The 19,998-nt window shown below is 38.7% G+C and overlaps 1 pseudogene; it reads left to right on the forward strand.

Moving 5' to 3' along the window:
• Window positions 1-19,200, forward strand: part of LOC134335844 (zinc finger protein 271-like) — a 194,618-nt pseudogene extending 175,418 nt beyond the window's left edge.
• Window positions 19,201-19,998: the final 798 nt, after the last annotated feature.

Consider the following 19,998-nt stretch of genomic DNA (forward strand, 5'->3'; position numbering starts at 1 on the left):
AGAAGAAGAAACTCAACAACTGGAGGAAACTGAAGGTTGTGGGTTTGATTTTCTAATCACAAATAAATCCTAGTTAGATTTAAAACTTAAATCCAGACTGAAGTGTATCAGCACAGGACAGTACGATACAGTACAGGTTCTAATCCCACTATCCACATTCTCTTATTATTTCAACTGATTAGTGACTCCAGTACTAACTGTACTGTACTGTACTGTACTGTACCACACTGTCTGGTGGAAAAGTGGCATCATGCTCCACATTTACTTACACAAGAAATCATCATCATCATCTTCATCCTTTTTTATTAGTTTCTTTTGGAATCCTTCATGTTGTAGATCCACAGGGGCGACGTGTCCCTCTTCTGCTGACTGCATTATTAAAGATCTAACATACAGATAAATAAATAAATGTTCTTTATTTATCATTAATGGGAAATTTAGGGAAATTCTGTTAGACTATTGTAACTGGCTGTTGTTATTGTTATGAACTGAAGCTACTGTGGCACCAGGCAGCATCGAGAGTACCTGTTGAGTTCAGTACCTGTAAAGGTTTCTTCCTTGTAATAATTTTTAAGGTTTTGTCGGTCCTGGTCCTTTCTTCATCAAGCTAGTACACAATTAAAGACGCTCGCTTACACTTTTCACCTGACTGTGACTATAAAACTGTACAAGTTCACCTGTAAACAAAGTTCACCTGTAAACAAAGTTCACCTGTAAACAAAGTTATACTATAAACAAAGTTAAAAATATGATGTTTGTGTAAAAATGTGAGATTTAATAATGAAGAAACTTGTTTTGCTCAATTGATTCATTTTGATGGATCGGTTCAAATGAATCGGTTCATCAGTACTGAATCATGTGTGATGCTAACAGTAAGCGGAGAAGATAATAGTTTGTGTGTTTAAATGAAACTGGAGTTAAAGCTCCTCAAATCCTCACAGTGATGTTTTATTATGAACTCTAGTTTTATTATTAATTAGAATGTAGTTATAATTAAATATAAGGGTTATAATTAAATACATATTTTACTTACAGATGAGGCTCTACAGTACAAACACAGCAGCTTCTTGTTCTTCTGATGATGTTTAATGGCGGTTGGCAGAACAACTTAAGACGCACCAGCGCCACCAACTGGACTGGAGTTGAACAGCAGCTCAGCAGTAATAAACCTCCATTAGCCCTGTATCTCTCAGGTAGCGTTATGCCTAGTTCACACTACACGATTCTTGCCCTGATTTTCGCTCGGCGACTGGTTGGCGCTAGATTTGCCGACCCGGGAGCAACTCGGCTCACTATAGAACAATCCATACTGTTCGTGTTGCCAAATCCACTCAGATTCATTTATTTTTTTTCTCCTTGATTTTACGCTGCACATCAGCACACAAACACTTTGATCGCTTGCTACTTGCTGACGTGCATTTTTGGACGTGGTATCATTAAACCCCCTCGTCACTTCTCACGTGTGTTTTTGGAAAAATAGTTTGGGACACCAGAGAAGATCGCCTGTGATTCCAGTCGGTGATAGATGGTGTAGTGTGTGACCCCCTATCACCGATCAGTTGTGTAGTGTGAAATACACACCGACTGAAAGACTCCCGATTACAAGAGATCCAGTGTGAACTGTACAGCGACCCGGCAAATCAGAAAGTCGTGTAGTGTGAACTTGGCATTAGAGAGGACTACAGTCAGTCCCAGATGTTCATCCAAGCAGTTTCTCTAATGTCATTATTTGTTTTGCAACATGCTTCTCTAACTCTGTTCTTTCTTTATTATGCCTTTTGAAATCTATTAATATGGGTTTGATTATTTCTTGTGCATTACATTGTTTACAGACTGTGTATTGGAACATCAGAATCAGAATCAGCTTTATTCGCCAAGTATGTTTACACACACAAGGAATTTGTTTCCGGCTGTTGTTAGCTCTCTACAATTATCAAACAATACAATATACAATAGTATACAGTGGGGCCAAAAAGTATTTAGTCAGCCACTGATTGTGCAGGTTCTTCTACTTAGAAAGATGAGAGAGGTCTGTAATTTTCATCATAGCTACACTTCAACTATGAGAGACAAAATGAGAAAAAAAATCCAGGAAATCACATTGTAGGATTTTTAAAGAATTTATTTGTAAATTATGGTGGAAAATAAGTATTTGGTCACCCACAAACAAGCAAGACTTCTGGCTCTCACAGACCTGTAACTTCTTCTTTAAGAAGCTCTTCTGTCCTCCACTCGTTACCTGTATTAATGGCACCTGTTTGACCTCGTTATCTGTATAAAAGACACCTGTCCACAGCCTCAAACAGTCAGACTCCAAACTCAACCATGGCCAAGACCAAAGAGCTGTCGAAGGACACCAGGAAGAAAATTGTAGACCTGCACCAGGCTGGGAAGAGTGAATCTACAATAGGCAAGCAGGTTGGTGTGAATAAATCAATTGTGGGAGCAATTGTAAGAAAATGGAAGACATACAAGAACATTGACAATCTCCCTCGATCTGGGGCCCCACGCAGGATCTCATCCCGTGGGGTCAAAATGATCATGAGAACGGTGAGCAAAAATCCCAGAACTACACGGAGGGACCTGATGAATTACCTGCAGAGAGCTGGGACCAAAGTAACAAGGCTACCATCAGTAAAACACTACGCCGAGAGGGACTCAAATCCTGCAGTGCCAGGCGTGTCCCCCTGCTTAAGCCAGTACATGTCCAGGCCCGTCTGAAGTTTGCCAGAGAGCATATGGATGATCCAGAAGAGGATTGAGAGAATATCATGTGGTCAGATGAAACCAAAATGGAACTTTTTGGTAAAAACTCAACTCGTCGTGTTTGGAGGAAGAAGAATGCTAAGTTGCATCCCAAGAACACCATACCTACTGTGAAGCATGGGGGTGGAAACATCATGCTTTGGGGCTGTTTTTCTGCAAAGGGGACAGAACGACTGACCCGTGTTAAGGGAAGAATTAACGGGGCCATGTATCATGAGATTTTTAGCCAAAACCTCCTTCCATCAGTGAGAGCATTGAAGATGGAACGTGGCTGGGTCTTCCAGCATGACAATGATCCCAAACACACCACTCGGGCAATGAAGGAGTGGCTCCGTAAAAAGCATTTCAAGGTCCTGGAGTGGCCTAGCCAGTCTCCAGACCTCAACCCCATAGAAAATTTGTGGAGGGAGTTGAAAGTCTGTGTTGCCCAGCGACAGTCCCAAAACATCACTGCTCTAGAGGAGATCTGCATGGAGGAATGGGCCAAAATAGCAGCTACAGTGTGTGCAAACCTGGTGAAGACTTACAGGAAACGTTTGACCTCTGTCATTGCCAACAAAGGTTATGTTACAAAGTATTGAGTTCTTCTTCTTCTTCTGGCGTATGTCCTTAGACCTTCAGCTCCGTTGTTGCTAGCCAGTCTAGTGTTTTGTCATCCAGATCCATTAACCCACGAGCGCCATTCGGTGGCCGGAATTTGGGGCAGCTGGTCATCACATGTTCCACTGTCTGTAATGGGTCCCCACATTCACAGTGGGCACTGTCCGCAAGACCCCATTTCTGCATCGCTGCTCCAAAGCGTCCCACCCCTGTCCTCAGGCGATTAAGGGTTGTCCACTCCTTACGGGTGAGGTGCTGGCCAGGAACATCTGTTGGATCTTTAATATAGTGATGAAGCATAGATGGCCCTGCTGCCTTCCACTGGTCCCTCCATCTTGCCGTCACCCAGGAAGCCTTGGAGATGTAAACTGGTGTTATGCGGAGCAGTTCCTGGGCATGTGTGGCAAAGGGGTGTCGGGACTTGAGGCGCATGCGCTGTGGTGTCTCTGTGATGATCTTGTGGAGGAGGTGTGATTCGCTCATCTGTGCCTTCCGAGCGAGGGCCAACATGGCCGCTTCTCGTCTGACCTCTGCCGGGGCTATTCCAGCGAGGACAGGCAGTTGATAGGTTGGGGTGGCTCGTAGGCATCCAGAGACAGTCCGCAGGGCAGTGTTGAGGGCCACATCCAGCTTCTTTACATGGGGGCTACGGCACCAGACCGGGGCACAATACTCAGCGGTGGGGAACACCAGTGCCTCAGTGGAGATGCGCAGTGTCTTTGTGCTGGCTCCCCATGTAGTGCCAGCGAGACAGCGTATCAGTGCAGCACGGGCAGTGGTCTTTGCCTTGACACTCTCCAGGTGTTGTTTAAAGGACAGAGCTCTGTCTAGCTTCACACCGAGGTACGTCGGGGAGGGCTGGGACTGTAGCCGGACATTGTCAACCATGATGTTGATCTCGCGGGTTGCTTCCTTGTTGTATAGGTGGAACATTGTTGCTACAGTCTTATCGGCACTGAGCTTGAGGCGCCAGTTCTTCAGGTAAGAGGACAAGATGGCCATGTCCTTGGAGAGGCCCTCCTCTACTGCTTCCCAGGATGGCTTGCTGAGTAAGATGGCCAGATCGTCTGCGTAGCTGTACTTCCGAGATGTTGTTATGGGTAGATCGTGGATATAGATGTTGAACAGCATTGGTGCCAGCACTGAACCCTGTGGGACGCCGTTCCTGAGCTTTTTCACCCTGCTGCTTTGACCGTTGCTGGTATATAGCCGGAAGCTGCGGTTGCTCAGCATCTCCATAATGAAGCTCACCATGTGCTTGTCTGGGATGGTATCCAGAAGCTTCATATGTAGCCCACGCAGCCAGACAGTGTCGTAGGCAGCTGTGAGATCCAGGAAGATGGCCCCAGCTTTCTCACCTGCCTGGAAACTGTTCTCTATGTCGTGGCACAGGAGGGTCACCTGGTCTGTTGTAGATCTGCCACTTCGAAAGCCAGCTTGTTCGTCGGGCAGCTGTGGGTCAATCACTTGGGTTAGGCGTGCCAGGATGAGACGTTCGAGGAGCTTGTATGGTACACACAGCAGTGAGATGGGCCGGTATCCTTTGGGGTCATCGCTTGGCTTGTTCGGCTTTGGCAGGGCTATCACCTTCGCACGACGCCAGATTTTAGGCAGCTTTAAATACTGAAGGCATACAGAGAAGAAGGAACGGAGCCAGTCAGTTACCTTCTTGCCTTGGTGTTTTATGTATTCGGGGTGGATGCCGTCTATGCCTGGTGCCTTGCCAGTCTTCAGGCATTGAATTGCCAGTTCAAGTTCTTGCGTCGTGAAGTTAGTAGATAGGTCGGAATCACACCCTGGGGCCCTAAGCAGCTCATGGACTCTTGCTGATATCTGTCGAGCGGAGTCCTTGTCTGCATTGGGGAAGCGGCCATTACTCAGCAGGAGTGACGCGATGGAGTTTGCAGTGATGGGACATTGTGCCGAAGTTGTTGACCTACCGGTCAGCTTGTTCAGGGTCTGCCACCCCCGTCGGCTGGAGTGTGTGAAGTTAATTGACTCCACAGTCTCAGTCCAGCGTTGCCTACGCTTCTCGGTTAACCTACAAAATAAATCATCTGCTGCTTTGTCCCTGTCTTCCCTGGTCTGCGATTCTGTATGGGCATGCAGTAGGTTTTCACATTCTTTGTCCCAGCAGGGAACATAGGCCTTACGCACACCACGGGGGATGTTATTCTTGGCAGCGGCCAGCAGCATCTTGCAGTACGAGTCGTAGGCATCGTTTAGGTTGTAAGGGCACGGGGGTAGTAGACTGGCAACTGCCTTGCTGACTTGTTTGGTGAAGCCTGCCCAGTTTGCTTTCCGAAAGTTCCACCTCTTGACATCCTTCCCTTGCACAGGCTGGACCAGAGATGGAATAGCGATAAGCGACGGTCGATGGTGTGATCGTGGAAACATGTCCAGGGTGCGTCTTACCGGGAGTGGCTGGTTACTATGCCATTTTGCAAATGCCAGGTCTGGATTGGTGGTACTGTTCCATCGGGCAGAGTAGAATGTACATGGCTCCTTTGGGTCATATAACAGTGTTGCATCTACAGTCGATGCCCAATTTACCAGAGCGTCACCATCGTTGTTGGAGCTGCTGTATCCCCAGTCTGTGTGGTGACTATTAAAGTCACCAGCATACACAGCAGGGGCTGGGACATCTGGCAGAGACGATGGGACCAGTCTGCTGGATGGTGGTTTGTAGATGTTGACGATGGTGATGTCATGCACTTTCGTTGTTAACCATTCTATCTCTGCACCCTCCAGAGATTGTCCAGCAGCTGACCAGGCAATATCTTTGCGGACAAATGTGGCAATGCCGTGATGTTTACTGGCGATGTGACTGGCCAAGGTGTACCCAGAAACCCTCAGGATGTTCTTGTTTTCCATATGGGTCTCCTGTAGGGTGATCACTGTCACATTACTTTGGATGGCTATTTGCTCAAGGACGTCGATCTTGTTAGTGGTAAGACCTTCAATGTTGAGCTGGAGAAGTGCTAGCACTGGGGCTGTGGTCAGTGGACGATGTGAAGACATTTGTTTCGCTTGAAGGGCATGCAACCTTGCAACTACTCTTCAGCTACTTGCGGGGGAGGCCACGTGGAGGCTGTCTTCTTCTCCCCCAAGTATTGAGTTGAACTTTTGTTATTGACAAAATACTTATTTTCCACCATAATTTACAAATAAATTCTTTAAAAATCCTACAATGTGATTTCCTGGATTTTTTTTTTCTCATTTTGTCTCTCATAGTTGAAGTGTAGCTATGATGAAAATTACAGACCTCTCTCATCTTTCTAAGTAGGAGAACTTGCACAAAAAGTGGCTGACTAAATACTTTTTGGCCCCACTGTATTTTGTCAAGGGATCTTAAGGAAAGTTCATCTCCTGCATGCCACACATCTCTAAGTGAGTGCGCTGGTGGGTTTTGAAAACACTCCGATAATTAAAAATTTTCCCACACTTTGAGCAATGATACGGTTTCTCTCCAGTGTGAATACACTGGTGTACTTTGAGAGTACTCTGTTGATTAAAACTCTTTCCACACTGTGAGCACTGATACGGTTTCTCTCCAGTGTGAATACGCTGGTGTACTTTGAGAGTACTCTGTTGATTAAAACTCTTCCCACACTGTGAACACTGATATGGTTTCTCTCCAGTGTGAATGCGCTGGTGTTTTTTCAGATCACTCTGTGTATTAACACTTTTTCCACACTGTGAGCACTGATAGGGTTTCTCTCCAGTGTAAATGCGCTGGTGTATTTTCAGATCATTCTGTTGATTATAACTCTTCCCACACTGTGAGCACTGATACGGTTTCTCTCCTGTGTGAATGCGCTGGTGTATTCTGAGCACACTCTGGGACCTAAAGCTCTTCCCACACTGTGAGCAGACGTTTCCTTCTTCCTGTGTGGGACTGAGAGAGGTGTTAATGCTGACAGTACCAGAGGACGTTTGCTGATTACTGGAGCTTCTGGTGGGCGTCAGATCCTCATGTTCAGTCTTAATCTTCACCAGCGCATCATCATATTTATCATGGTTGCAGCTCTTGATGTGATTGTGGAGGTGATTTTGGGTTGTAGAGGAACGTGGACACGAGGAGCAGGAGAAATCCTTGTTCAGTTCTGAAGCAGAAAATAATCAAATACATTTATAACATTATAAATAATAAAATACATTTAATAATAATAATAATACATTTTATTTATAATGCACTTTACATTTGAAAACAAATCTCAAAGTGCTACAGAAAAAGAGTAATATAAAACATGAAATATAAAACAAATATAAACATAGCATTATGAGACATACATCATAAAATCAGCGGTTATCTAACAGTCATAACATCTGTTAAAAAGAAACGTTTTTAGACCCTTTTTAAAACTCTCAATCGTCTGTGGTGCCCTCAGATGGTCAGGAAGGGCATTCCATAGACGAGGAGCAGCAGAACAGAAAGCCCGATCACCCATGGTACTTAGTTTAGTTCTGGGAATGTGAAGATTTGATTTTGCAGAGCGGAGGGATCGCGATGAAATTTTAGGGGTAAGAAGTTCTTTCATGTAGGGCGGTGCATTTCCATAGATGCACTGATATGTAAGGAGAGAAATTTTATATTCTATCCTTGCAGAGACAGGGAGCCAGTGGAGTGAAAGAAGGATAGGTGTAATGTGCTCGTGTTTCCGTACTCTCAGCAGGATCCGTGCAGCACTATTCTGCATATACTGTAATCTCTGGAGACTCTTGGTAGAAATCCCGATGAGAAGTGCATTGCAGTAATCCAGCCTGGAGGAAACAAAAGCGTGAACCAGCTTTTCAGCATCTGAGACGGTGATGGTAGGACGAAGTTTGGCAATGTTTCTGAGATGATGAAAGGAGGTCCTGCATAGATGTTTAATATTGGCTTCAAAAGTGAGTTGAGGGTCGAATTTTATGCCAAGATTGATAACCGTTGAAGAGGGAGAAATAGTATGACCAGCCAGTGTAATACTGGTTATACGGGATGACTGGGTCTGGAGTGAGGTGCCAACCAACATCACTTCAGTTTTTGCACTATTTAGCTGAAGAAAGTTGTGTTTCATCCACAAACTTATCTCCTCCAGGCAGGCAGAGAGTATTGAAAGAGATGCTGATGAAGATGATGATGCGGGAGCAGCAGAATGGAGGGAATTTGTGTCAATTTTCATGTAAAGTTGTATATCATCAGCGTAGCAGTGAAATGAAACTCCATAGCGCTTTATAATTTGGCCAAGGGGAAGCATGTATAGGGTGAAAAGGACGGGGCCCAGGACTGACCCCTGGGGGACTCCGCATGTCACAGCATATGACTGGGACCTTGCATTTCCAATAGAGATGTACTCTGTTCTGTCGGTAAGATAGGACTGAAACCAAGCCAGAGCAGCATCAGTGAGTCCAATGGTGTGGTATAACCGGCGTAAGAGCATACCATGGTCAATGGTGTCAAATGCTGCCGATAAATCCAGGAGGACAAGCAGAGAAGGTGAGCCAGCGTCAGCCATCATCAGAAGGTCATTGGTAACTTTAACCAAGGCCGTTTCTGTGCTATGAGCAGAGCGGAAACCAGACTGAAATTTTTCAAAAAGGTTGTTGTGTTTAAGATGATCCTGGAGATAAGTGTCAACTACTTTTTCCAATACCTTAGAGAGAAAAGGAAGATTGGAGATAGGCCTATAATTTGCCAAAACTTCAGGATCAAGTGCTGGTTTTTTTTAGAAGTGGTCTAATTATGGCAGTTTTAGAGAAGGTGGAACAAAGCCAGCTTGGAGGGAGTAATTTACTACAGTTGTAATCAGAGGACTTATAGTAACGGTGTGCTCTTTTACTAGAGCAGTAGGAAAGGGGTCCAGGGCACAGGTGGAGGATTTCATCTTCCTGATAATGTCTTCAATCTGTTGTTGTGAGACTTCTGGGAAACAGTTAAGGGGCTGGGAAACCTCTGCCTGTGTATAAAAAAGAGTCTGCACTTGTAGAGAGTTGGTACTAGAGAGATCAGAGCGGATTGAGTCAATTTTTGTTTTGAAATAAGTCATAAAGTTATTACAGCGCTCTTCTGTAGCTGTACTGATTAAGGGGACCTGTGGGTTGAGGAGATGATCGATAGTGGAGAATAACTGTTTAGAATTCCCTGGACTGTTGTTAATGATGCTTGAATAAAATTGTGAGCGAGCCTCTCTAAGGGACCTTGAGTATGCCTTCTGATGTTCCCGATAGGCCAACTTGTGGACGGTGAGACCGGAGGCTTTGTAGCAGCGCTCGAGGGCACGCCCAGCTGTCTTCATTTTCCGTAGTTCATTAGTGAACCAGGGGGCTGAGCAGGAGAAGGTGACTGTCTTGGTTTTAACAGGGGCATGGAGATCCAAAATGTTGCTTAGTGTTCTATTATAGAAATCCACTGCATCACTGACTGATGTAAAGTTTCCAGGAGGATTTGAATGAAGAAGATGCCGTAGATCAGCTGTCATGGTTTCTTGGTTAATATTTTTCAAATTCCTAAAACAAATTTGGCGTTTGGGCCTAAGGAGAGGTGCAAGAAATGGCAGATCCATAGACACCACCTTATGATCGGACACACCCAGATCATAAACAGATAGTTTGTTGACAGTGGCGGAACCAGTAATAACTAAATCAAGAGTGTGCCCCCTAGTATGCGTGGGGACATTAACAAGCTGCTTGAGATTAAAACAGTCAATTGTTTGCAGAAATTCAACTGCTGAGCAACAGGAGGGTGTGTCAACATGAATGTTAAAGTCCCCTAGTATTATAATGTTGGCAGAAGAAGTGCAGAATGATGAGAGAAGGTTGTACATCTCAGAGAAGAAAGAATGGTTATATTTAGGAGGTCGATAAATGAGCAAAATTGTCACAGGGAAAGGGGGTTTACATCTGAATGCCAAACATTCAAAAGAAGACAGCTCGGGTATAGGCAAAGTAAACAGATCCAAATCACTCCGGTAGATAACAGCCAGGCCACCACCACGACCAGTGCTCCGGGCTTTCTGAAGATAACAATAGCCAGGAGGACACGTCTCATTTAAAACAGAAAAAACCTCTGGTTGATGCCAGGTTTCTGTGAGACACATTAAATCCAGATATTTGTCCAGGATATGGTCGTGTATAAAATGAGATTTGTTTGTTAATGATTGTACATTAAACAGTTCAATTTTGAGTTTAGATGATGCAGTGAATCTCGGTATCGGTCGAAGCAGATGAAAATCCACGACGCGTTTCCCATCCCACTCCGTGGACAGCGTTGTCATGGAGACCACACCGCTACTAGTGTGCAAGGCAGCAGCGCTCTGATGACGTGTTTGCGGAGCGGCAGTGCGCACGGCTGACCAGAAGGATGGAATAGCGTTACCGTTTCGAAAATAAACAAGCTTTCTCCGGGAGCCCCTGTGAATATAACGAGGCCGGCGAAGGAGTCCAAGCTGTTTGATGACTAGAATACACGATGGAGTAGTGCAATTGTTGAACTTCATCAGCTGGTCAACGGAATAGTTCAACATTGTGCCGATTCCAGGAAAACTCATCCACCGTTCGCCACCAGCCGCAGACGCGATGCACAGTAGAAGGCACAAAAAGTATCAAAAGAACAAATAAAAGTATCAAAAGTAACATAAAAAGAAATAGAGTCACAGGAGTGTGGAAAAAAACTATGAAAATGAAAGAAAAAAACAATAAAAATACAATAAAATACGGTAACTGTAGCGGCAGCCAAATGCGCCAGCGTCCACCATCACCATGACAACCCAGAGAGAGGAGATCAGGATTAACCCTTATATTGTGTTAGAAAGCTGCCCACATCTTTAGTGTTAGCGGGTCAAATTTGACCCGATTTAAAACAGCCTCAAAAAATACTCAAAAACAATAGTTATCATCCAATTTTGTTTCTCACCTGATAGCTAACTTAGTTTGTATGTAAATCCATGTAAACACTGTTTTTAATTTTATTTTTTTGGCTCCATAAACTTTTCATCTCACAATATACCACTCATTTTCAATAAAAAAAACCTGTTTAAATACATTGTAGTGAATTTCCTATAGTGAAGAAACAATGTAAGGATATTATCTGAGTCTAACAGCCTAATATCAGAGCACACTGAGCAAATATTGTTTGTATTTTTTTTTTAATCTAAACATTATTATCTATAGTGACATCAGTGCTGCTACGGGTCAATTTTGACCCGTATAGATTTTTTCACTTTTTCATAAAACCAACTTTATTTTACTCAGAATAGCAGGTGTAAATTGAAAATTAAACTATAAATTGAACATAAAAACAATATTTTGTGTGTGTGCATGTGTGTGTGTGCATGTGTGTGTTGTTTACATGCATATATCACAGTATGTGATTGTTTTAGTGTGCTCCTTGCAGATGTGTTTCTTACATGTGTGGCAAGTGGTGCTAGTTTTTCTGTCCTTGTTGAAGGGGCAACACTGGCACCTCTATCTCTTGTTCCCCCTAGCATCGCCTGTCTGGTTCCATGTACAGGATGCTGGTGTGGGTGTAGCCTGAAGCTCTCTCACCAAATTGACAGAGGCTTGGGTTCGGGGCAGCCGCTGGCGTCTTTCAATGTGGGGATATACCAGAGTCCTCCCCAACTATTCCAGAAAAAGCCTCCTCTTGAAGGTTTTTCTGATGTTCCATCCAGGATTTATTTCCGTCCACACCACAAATGCATTGTATGCAGAAACACACAATATATTATAAAAGACTGCCATTGGCCACCTTTTTGTCTTTCGCTTGCATGTGTATGTGCCAGTGACCTAGTCCAGATTGTCAACTCCTCCTTTGTTTTTGTTATAATCCAGGATCATATCTGGCTTTTTGTCCTCCCTACTGCTCACAGCAGCATCCTTGTGGAGAGTGGACATCACAATGACATTTCTGGGGGTTTTTTGGACAGTTTGACACAATTGTGGTTCTCTCTAAGAATGCAAACTTCGAGGAGAGAGGTGCTCTGTCCTATGTTCCAAGAAGTGCAAGAGGAAGCTCAGGTTTGTTTTTCCTGACCGTTCCCACCATGGTCAGCTTCTTCTTCAGCAGTTCTTGGTCATAGGACGTGAAGAAATTATTACATGTTATATTGTGCCCCTGAAGACCATTTGTCATGTCTAGGACCACTTGCTTGTGTGTGTGTTTGTGTGTGTGTGTGTGTGTGTGTGTAACCCACACCTTTTATGTAATAGATGCAACAGCCAGTATTCTATGCCGGGTCATATTTGACCCATAACACCACAAATGTCACTTTTTTTATTAGAGACATTCAGAAGGAATAAAATTATGAAAATGTATTTTGTTGTGTTAAAATAGCTGTTTCTGAGGATATCATGAAATCTTGTTCCAATACTAAAAAGCAAAGGGTACTTTTTACATACCTGAACTTAAAAATGGGTCAAATTTGACCCAAACACAATATAAGGGTTAAAACAGCAGAATGGATGAATGGTGGTGTCAGCACTCACACTGCAGTCCAGTAGGGGCGCTAATGAACCTGAACGTTGTAGATCAACCAGCTCAATTCAGACAAGAAGAAGCTTCAGCAGCTGATGTGTTTGTACCAAAGTAAATCATCTGGTAAAATATTGATTTATTTTGTATTACACTTAAACAATTAGCTAAATTCTTGTTAATAATAAAACTAGACTTCATAATAAAATATTAATGTGAGGATTTGAGGAGATTTAACTTCTCATTTAAACACATAAACTGTTAGCGGCTAGCTGTCAGCATCCTACTTGATTCAGTACTGATGAACCGATCCAGCGAAGTGAATCAATTGATCTGAACTGATTCGGTTTATTCGTTATTAAACGTTAACATTTTTAAAAAAACGCGTCAAGTTCTTTGAGCTTTGTTTACATGTTTTTTATCCATTTATTTGTCAGGTGTTTAATAATGCAGTCAGTAGAAGAGGAACACGCCGCTCCTGTAGATCTACAACATGAAGGATTCCAGATGAACATAATAATAAAGGAGGAAGATGAAGATGGAAGTTACTTCTGTAAGTAAATATGGAACAATATGCCACTTTTCCACCAGACAGTGTGGTACAGTACAGTATAGTATGGTGCAGTGTGGTACAGTACAGTATAGTATGGTGCAGTGTGGTACAGTACAGTACAGTACAGTGTGGTACAGTATGGTACAGTACAGTATGGTACAGTACAGTGTGGTACAGTACAGTATAGTATGGTGCAGTGTGGTACAGTACAGTATAGTATGGTGCAGTGTGGTACAGTATGGTACAGTGCAGTGTGGTACAGTACAGTACAGTACAGTACAGTGTGGTACAGTATGGTACAGTACAGTATGGTACAGTACAGTGTTATACAGTACAGTGTGGTACAGAACAGTGTGGTACAGTACAGTGAGGTACAGTATGGTACAGTACAGTATAGTGTGGTACAGTACAGTATGGTACAGTGCAGTGTGGTACAGTACAGTATGGTACAGTGAGGTACAGTACAGTGTGGTACAGTATGGTACAGTACAGTATGGTACAGTACAGTGTAATACAGTACAGTGTAATACAGTACAGTGTGGTACAGTACAGTGTGATACAGTACAGTGTGGTACAGTACAGTGTAATACAGTACAGTGTGATACAGTACAGTGTGGTACAGTACAGTACAGTATGGTAAAGTACAGTATGGTACAGTACAGTATGGTACAGTACAGTGTAATACAGTACAGTGTGATACAGTACAGTATGGTACAGTACAGTATGGTACAGTACAGTATGGTACAGTACAGTGTAATACAGTACAGTGTAATACAGTACAGTGTGATACAGTACAGTGTGGTGCAGTACAGTATGGTACATTACAGTATGGTACAGTACAGTGTGGTACAGTACAGTGTGGTACAGTACAGTGAGGTACAGTACAGTATGGTACAGTACAGTGAGGTACAGTACAGTGAGGTACAGTACAGTATGGTACATTACATTATGGTACAGTACAGTGTGGTACAGTACAGTGAGGTACAGTACAGTATGGTACAGTACAGTGTGGTACAGTACAGTGAGGTACAGTACAGTATGGTACAGTACAGTGTGGTACAGTACAGTATGGTACAGTACACTATGGTGCAGTACAGTATGGTACAGTACAGTGAGGTACAGTACAGTATGGTACAGTACAGTGTGGTACAGTACAGTATGGTACAGTACAGTATGGTACAGTACAGTGTGGTACAGTACAGTGTGGTACAGTACAGTATGGTAAAGTACAGTATGGTACAGTACAGTATGGTACAGTACAGTATGGTACAGTACAGTGTGGTACAGTACAGTGTGGTACAGTACAGTATGGTACAGTACAGTATGGTACAGTACAGTGTGGTACAGTACAGTATGGTACATTACAGTATGGTACAGTACAGTATGGTACAGTACAGTATGGTACAGTACAGTGTAATACAGTACAGTGTGATACAGTACGGTATGGTACAGTACAGTGTGGTACAGTACAGTATGGTACAGTACAGTGTGGTACAGTACAGTATGGTACAGTACAGTGTGGTTAGTGTTGGAGTCACTAATCAGTAGAAATAATAAGAGAATGTGGATAGTGGGATTAGAACCTGCACTGTACCGTACTGTCCTGTACTGCTACACTCCAGTCTGGATTTAAGTTTTAATCTAACTAGGATTCATTTGTGATTGGAAAACCAAACCCACAACCTTCAGTTTCCTCCAGTTGTTGAGTTTCTTCTTCTTATATTGATGAATTTCAGGTGAAGTAACTTTAATCCCTCCGGAACTCGTCCCTTCTGTGGAGCTGCTCTTCTCAGAGGACCAACAGTGTGGAGGTTTCCAGATGAAGCCTGTGAAGAAGGAAGAAGCTGAAGATAAAGATGAACTCAGTAAGATATTTGTATTGAATAGAATCAGAGGCACCTGGGATGAAGCATCATACAGTGAAAGCTTGTATTGTGCTCATGCAGATCAGTGTGAGCAGGAAATGATGAATGCAGGATGAATCACGTTACAGGACTTTAGCATCGGATCTCAGTTTAACATTTACTAACAATCTTTATTATTTATAATGTTATAAATGTATTTTATTATTTATAATGTTATAAATGTATTTTATTATTTATAATGTTATAAATGTATTTTATTATTTATAATGTTATAAATGTATTTTATTATTTATAATGTTATAAATGTAGTTTATTATTTATAATGTTATAAATGTAGTTTATTATTTATAATGTTATAAATGTATTTTATTATTTATAATGTTATAAATGTATTTAATTATTTATAATGTTATAAACGTATTTTATTATTTATAATGTTATAAATGTAGTTTATTATTTATAATGTTATAAATGTATTTTATTATTTATAATGTTATAAATGTATTTTATTATTTATAATGTTATAAATGTATTTTATTATTTATAATGTTATAAATGTATTTAATTATTTATAATGTTATAAACGTATTTTATTATTTATAATGTTATAAATGTGTTTTATTATTTATAATGTTATAAATGTATTTTATTATTTATAATGTTATAAATGTAGTTTATTATTTATAATGTTATAAATGTATTTTATTATTTATAATGTTATAAATGTATTTTATTATTTATAATGTTATAAATGTATTTTATTATTTATAATGTTATAAATGTAGTTTATTATTTATAATGTTATAAATGTAGTTTATTATTTATAATGTTATAAATGTATTTTATTATTTATAATGTTATAAATGTATTTAATTATTTATAATGTTATAAACGTATTTTATTATTTATAATGTTATAAATGTAGTTTATTATTTATAATGTTATAAATGTATTTTATTATTTATAATGTTATAAATGTAGTTTATTATTTATAATGTTATAAATGTATTTTATTATTTATAATGTTATAAATGTATTTAATTATTTATAATGTTATAAACGTATTTTATTATTTATAATGTTATAAATGTGTTTTATTATTTATAATGTTATAAATGTATTTTATTATTTATAATGTTATAAATGTAGTTTATTATTTATAATGTTATAAATGTATTTTATTATTTATAATGTTATAAATGTATTTTATTATTTATAATGTTATAAATGTATTTTATTATTAATAATGTTATAAATGTATTTTATTATTTATAATGTTATAAATGTATTTTATTATTTATAATGTTATAAATGTATTTTATTATTTATAATGTTATAAATGTATTTTATTATTTATAATGTTATAAATGTATTTTATTATTAATAATGTTATAAATGTATTTTATTATTAATAATGTTATAAATGTATTTTATTATTTATAATGTTATAAATGTATTTTATTATTTATAATGTTATAAATGTATTTTAATATTTATAATGTTATAAATGTGTTTATTATTGATAATGTTATAAATGTATTTTATTATTTATAATGTTATAAATGTATTTTAATATTTATAATGTTATAAATGTATTTTATTATTTATAATGTTATAAATGTATTTTATTATTTATAATGTTATAAATGTAGTTTATTATTTATAATGTTATGAATGTAGTTTATTATTTATAATGTTATAAATGTATTTTATTATTTATAATGTTATAAATGTATTTTATTATTTATAATGTTATAAATGTATTTTATTATTAATAATGTTATAAATGTATTTTATTATTAATAATGTTATAAATGTATTTTATTATTTATAATGTTATAAATGTATTTTATTATTTATAATGTTATAAATGTATTTTAATATTTATAATGTTATAAATGTATTTTATTATTTATAATGTTATAAATGTATTTTATTATTTATAATGTTATAAATGTATTTTATTATTAATAATGTTATAAATGTATTTTATTATTTATAATGTTATAAATGTATTTTAATATTTATAATGTTATAAATGTATTTTATTATTTATAATGTTATAAATGTATTTTATTATTTATAATGTTATAAATGTAGTTTATTATTTATAATGTTATAAATGTATTTTATTATTTATAATGTTATAAATGTATTTTATTATTTATAATGTTATAAATGTATTTTATTATTTATAATGTTATAAATGTATTTTATTATTAATAATGTTATAAATGTATTTTATTATTAATAATGTTATAAATGTATTTTATTATTTATAATGTTATAAATGTATTTTATTATTTATAATGTTATAAATGTATTTTAATATTTATAATGTTATAAATGTGTTTATTATTAATAATGTTATAAATGTATTTTATTATTTATAATGTTATAAATGTATTTTAATATTTATAATGTTATAAATGTATTTTATTATTTATAATGTTATAAATGTATTTTATTATTTATAATGTTATAAATGTAGTTTATTATTTATAATGTTATGAATGTAGTTTATTATTTATAATGTTATAAATGTATTTTATTATTTATAATGTTATAAATGTATTTTATTATATTCTGCTTCAGAACTGAACAAGGATTTCTCCTGCTCCTCGTGTCCACGTTCCTCTACAACCCAAAATCACCTCCACAATCACATCAAGAGCTGCAACCATGATAAATATGATGCGCTGGTGAAGATTAAGACTGAACATGAGGATCTGACGCCCACCAGAAGCTCCAGTAATCAGCAAACGTCCTCTGGTACTGTCAGCATTAACACCTCTCTCAGTCCCACACAGGAAGAAGGAAACGTCTGCTCACAGTGTGGGAAGAGCTTCAGGTTCCTGAGTAAACTCAAAAGACACCAGCGCATTCACACTGGAGAGAAACCGTATCAGTGCTCTCAGTGTGGAAAGAGTTTTAATACACAGAGTACTCTCAAAAGACACCAGCACATTCACATTGGAGTAAAACTATATCAGTGCTCACAGTGTGGAAAGAGTTTTAGTCAACAGAGTAATCTCAAAACCCACCAACGCATTCACACTGGAGAGAAACCGTATCAGTGCTCACAGTGTGGGAAGAGTTTTAATCGTCAGAGTAGTCTCAAAATGCACCAGCGCATTCACACTGGAGAGAAACCGTATCCGTGCTCACAGTGTGGGAAGAGTTTCTATCATCAGAGTCATCTCAAAACACACCAGCGCGTTCACACTGGAGAGAAACCGTATCAGTGCTCACAGTGTGAGAAGAGTTTTAATCAACAGAGTCATCTCATCAAACACCAGCACATTCACACTGGAGAGAAACCGCATGAGTGCTCACAGTGTGGCAAGAGTTTCCATCATCAGAGTCATCTCAAAACACACCAGCGCATTCACACTGGAGTGAAACCGTATCCGTGCTCACAGTGTGAGAAGAGTTTTAATCAACAAAGTCATCTCAATGAACACCAGCGCATTCACACGGGAGAGAAACCATATCATTGCTCTCAGTGTGGGAAGAGTTTTACTACAAAGAGTAATCTTAAAATACACCAGCGCATTCACACTTGAGTTAAACCGTATCAGTGCTCACAGTGTGAGAAGAGTTTTAATCAACACAGTCATCTCAATGAACACCAGCGCATTCACACGGGAGAGAAACCATATCATTGCTCTCAGTGTGGGAAGAGTTTTACTACAAAGAGTAATCTTAAAATACACCAGCGCATTCACACTTGAGTTAAACCGTATCAGTGCTCACAGTGCTAACCCTAGTTTTGACAAACACAAAGGAAACTGATCTGATTGTAATAATGAACTCTTAATATCAGTAACATAATAACAGAACTAAATCTAAATACTGATTATATAGATTAAACAGCTGTAATACACAGAAATAAATACAGATGTGATTTAAGTATGCAGTATAAATGTTCTTGACTTGTGTACAGGATATTGGTATAACATCACTCCTAACACTATATCTCCAGTCACACACAGTATTAATATAGAAATGATACATAAAAGTACTAATACTGCAGCAATCAGATCAATCAGATCTATATCTCCAGTCACACACAGTATTAATGTACGTATCTAAAAAAAATTTAACTTTAAACACTTTATCGCTAGACGTGGATTTTTTGCAACTCCTCATCATAGAAACCACCTTGTATAATATCACCGTCATAATCTTCCAATCTATATATGGGCGGTTGTCGTTGAATACAGTCTGCTATGGTAAAAAACTCCTGTGTAGTTTTCTTCAAAGCCCTTCGTAAATGGACCCCTGACTTTAGTAATACGCACAGTATCACCGACCTTGTACTTCAATGTGGTTTTCTTGTCTAGTTTGTTTTGTTTACCATACAACGTTTTAAACAATAGATTCATTTTCTTTTGTCACATCGACAGGCTTCATTTTGATGCTACGGTGGTAACTATCGTTGTAACCACGCATTATATCCTTTAAAACATCAATGTATCTTTTGGAGTTTATAGCCGTTTGATATCACCACATACGACTTTTTAATGTCCTGTCAAATCATTCTATGATGCTGGCTTTTACAGTGTATCACAAAAGTGAGTACACCCCTCACATTTCTGCAGATATTTAAGTATATCTTTTCATGGGACAACACTGACAAAATGACACTTTGACACAATGAAAAGTAGTCTGTGTGCAGCTTATATAACAGTGTAAATTTATTCTTCCCTCAAAATAACTCAATATACAGCCATTAATGTCTAAACCACCGGCAACAAAAG

This window comes from Trichomycterus rosablanca, chromosome 2, assembly GCF_030014385.1.
Source record: "Trichomycterus rosablanca isolate fTriRos1 chromosome 2, fTriRos1.hap1, whole genome shotgun sequence".
In the NCBI taxonomy this organism is placed as follows: domain Eukaryota; kingdom Metazoa; phylum Chordata; class Actinopteri; order Siluriformes; family Trichomycteridae; genus Trichomycterus; species Trichomycterus rosablanca.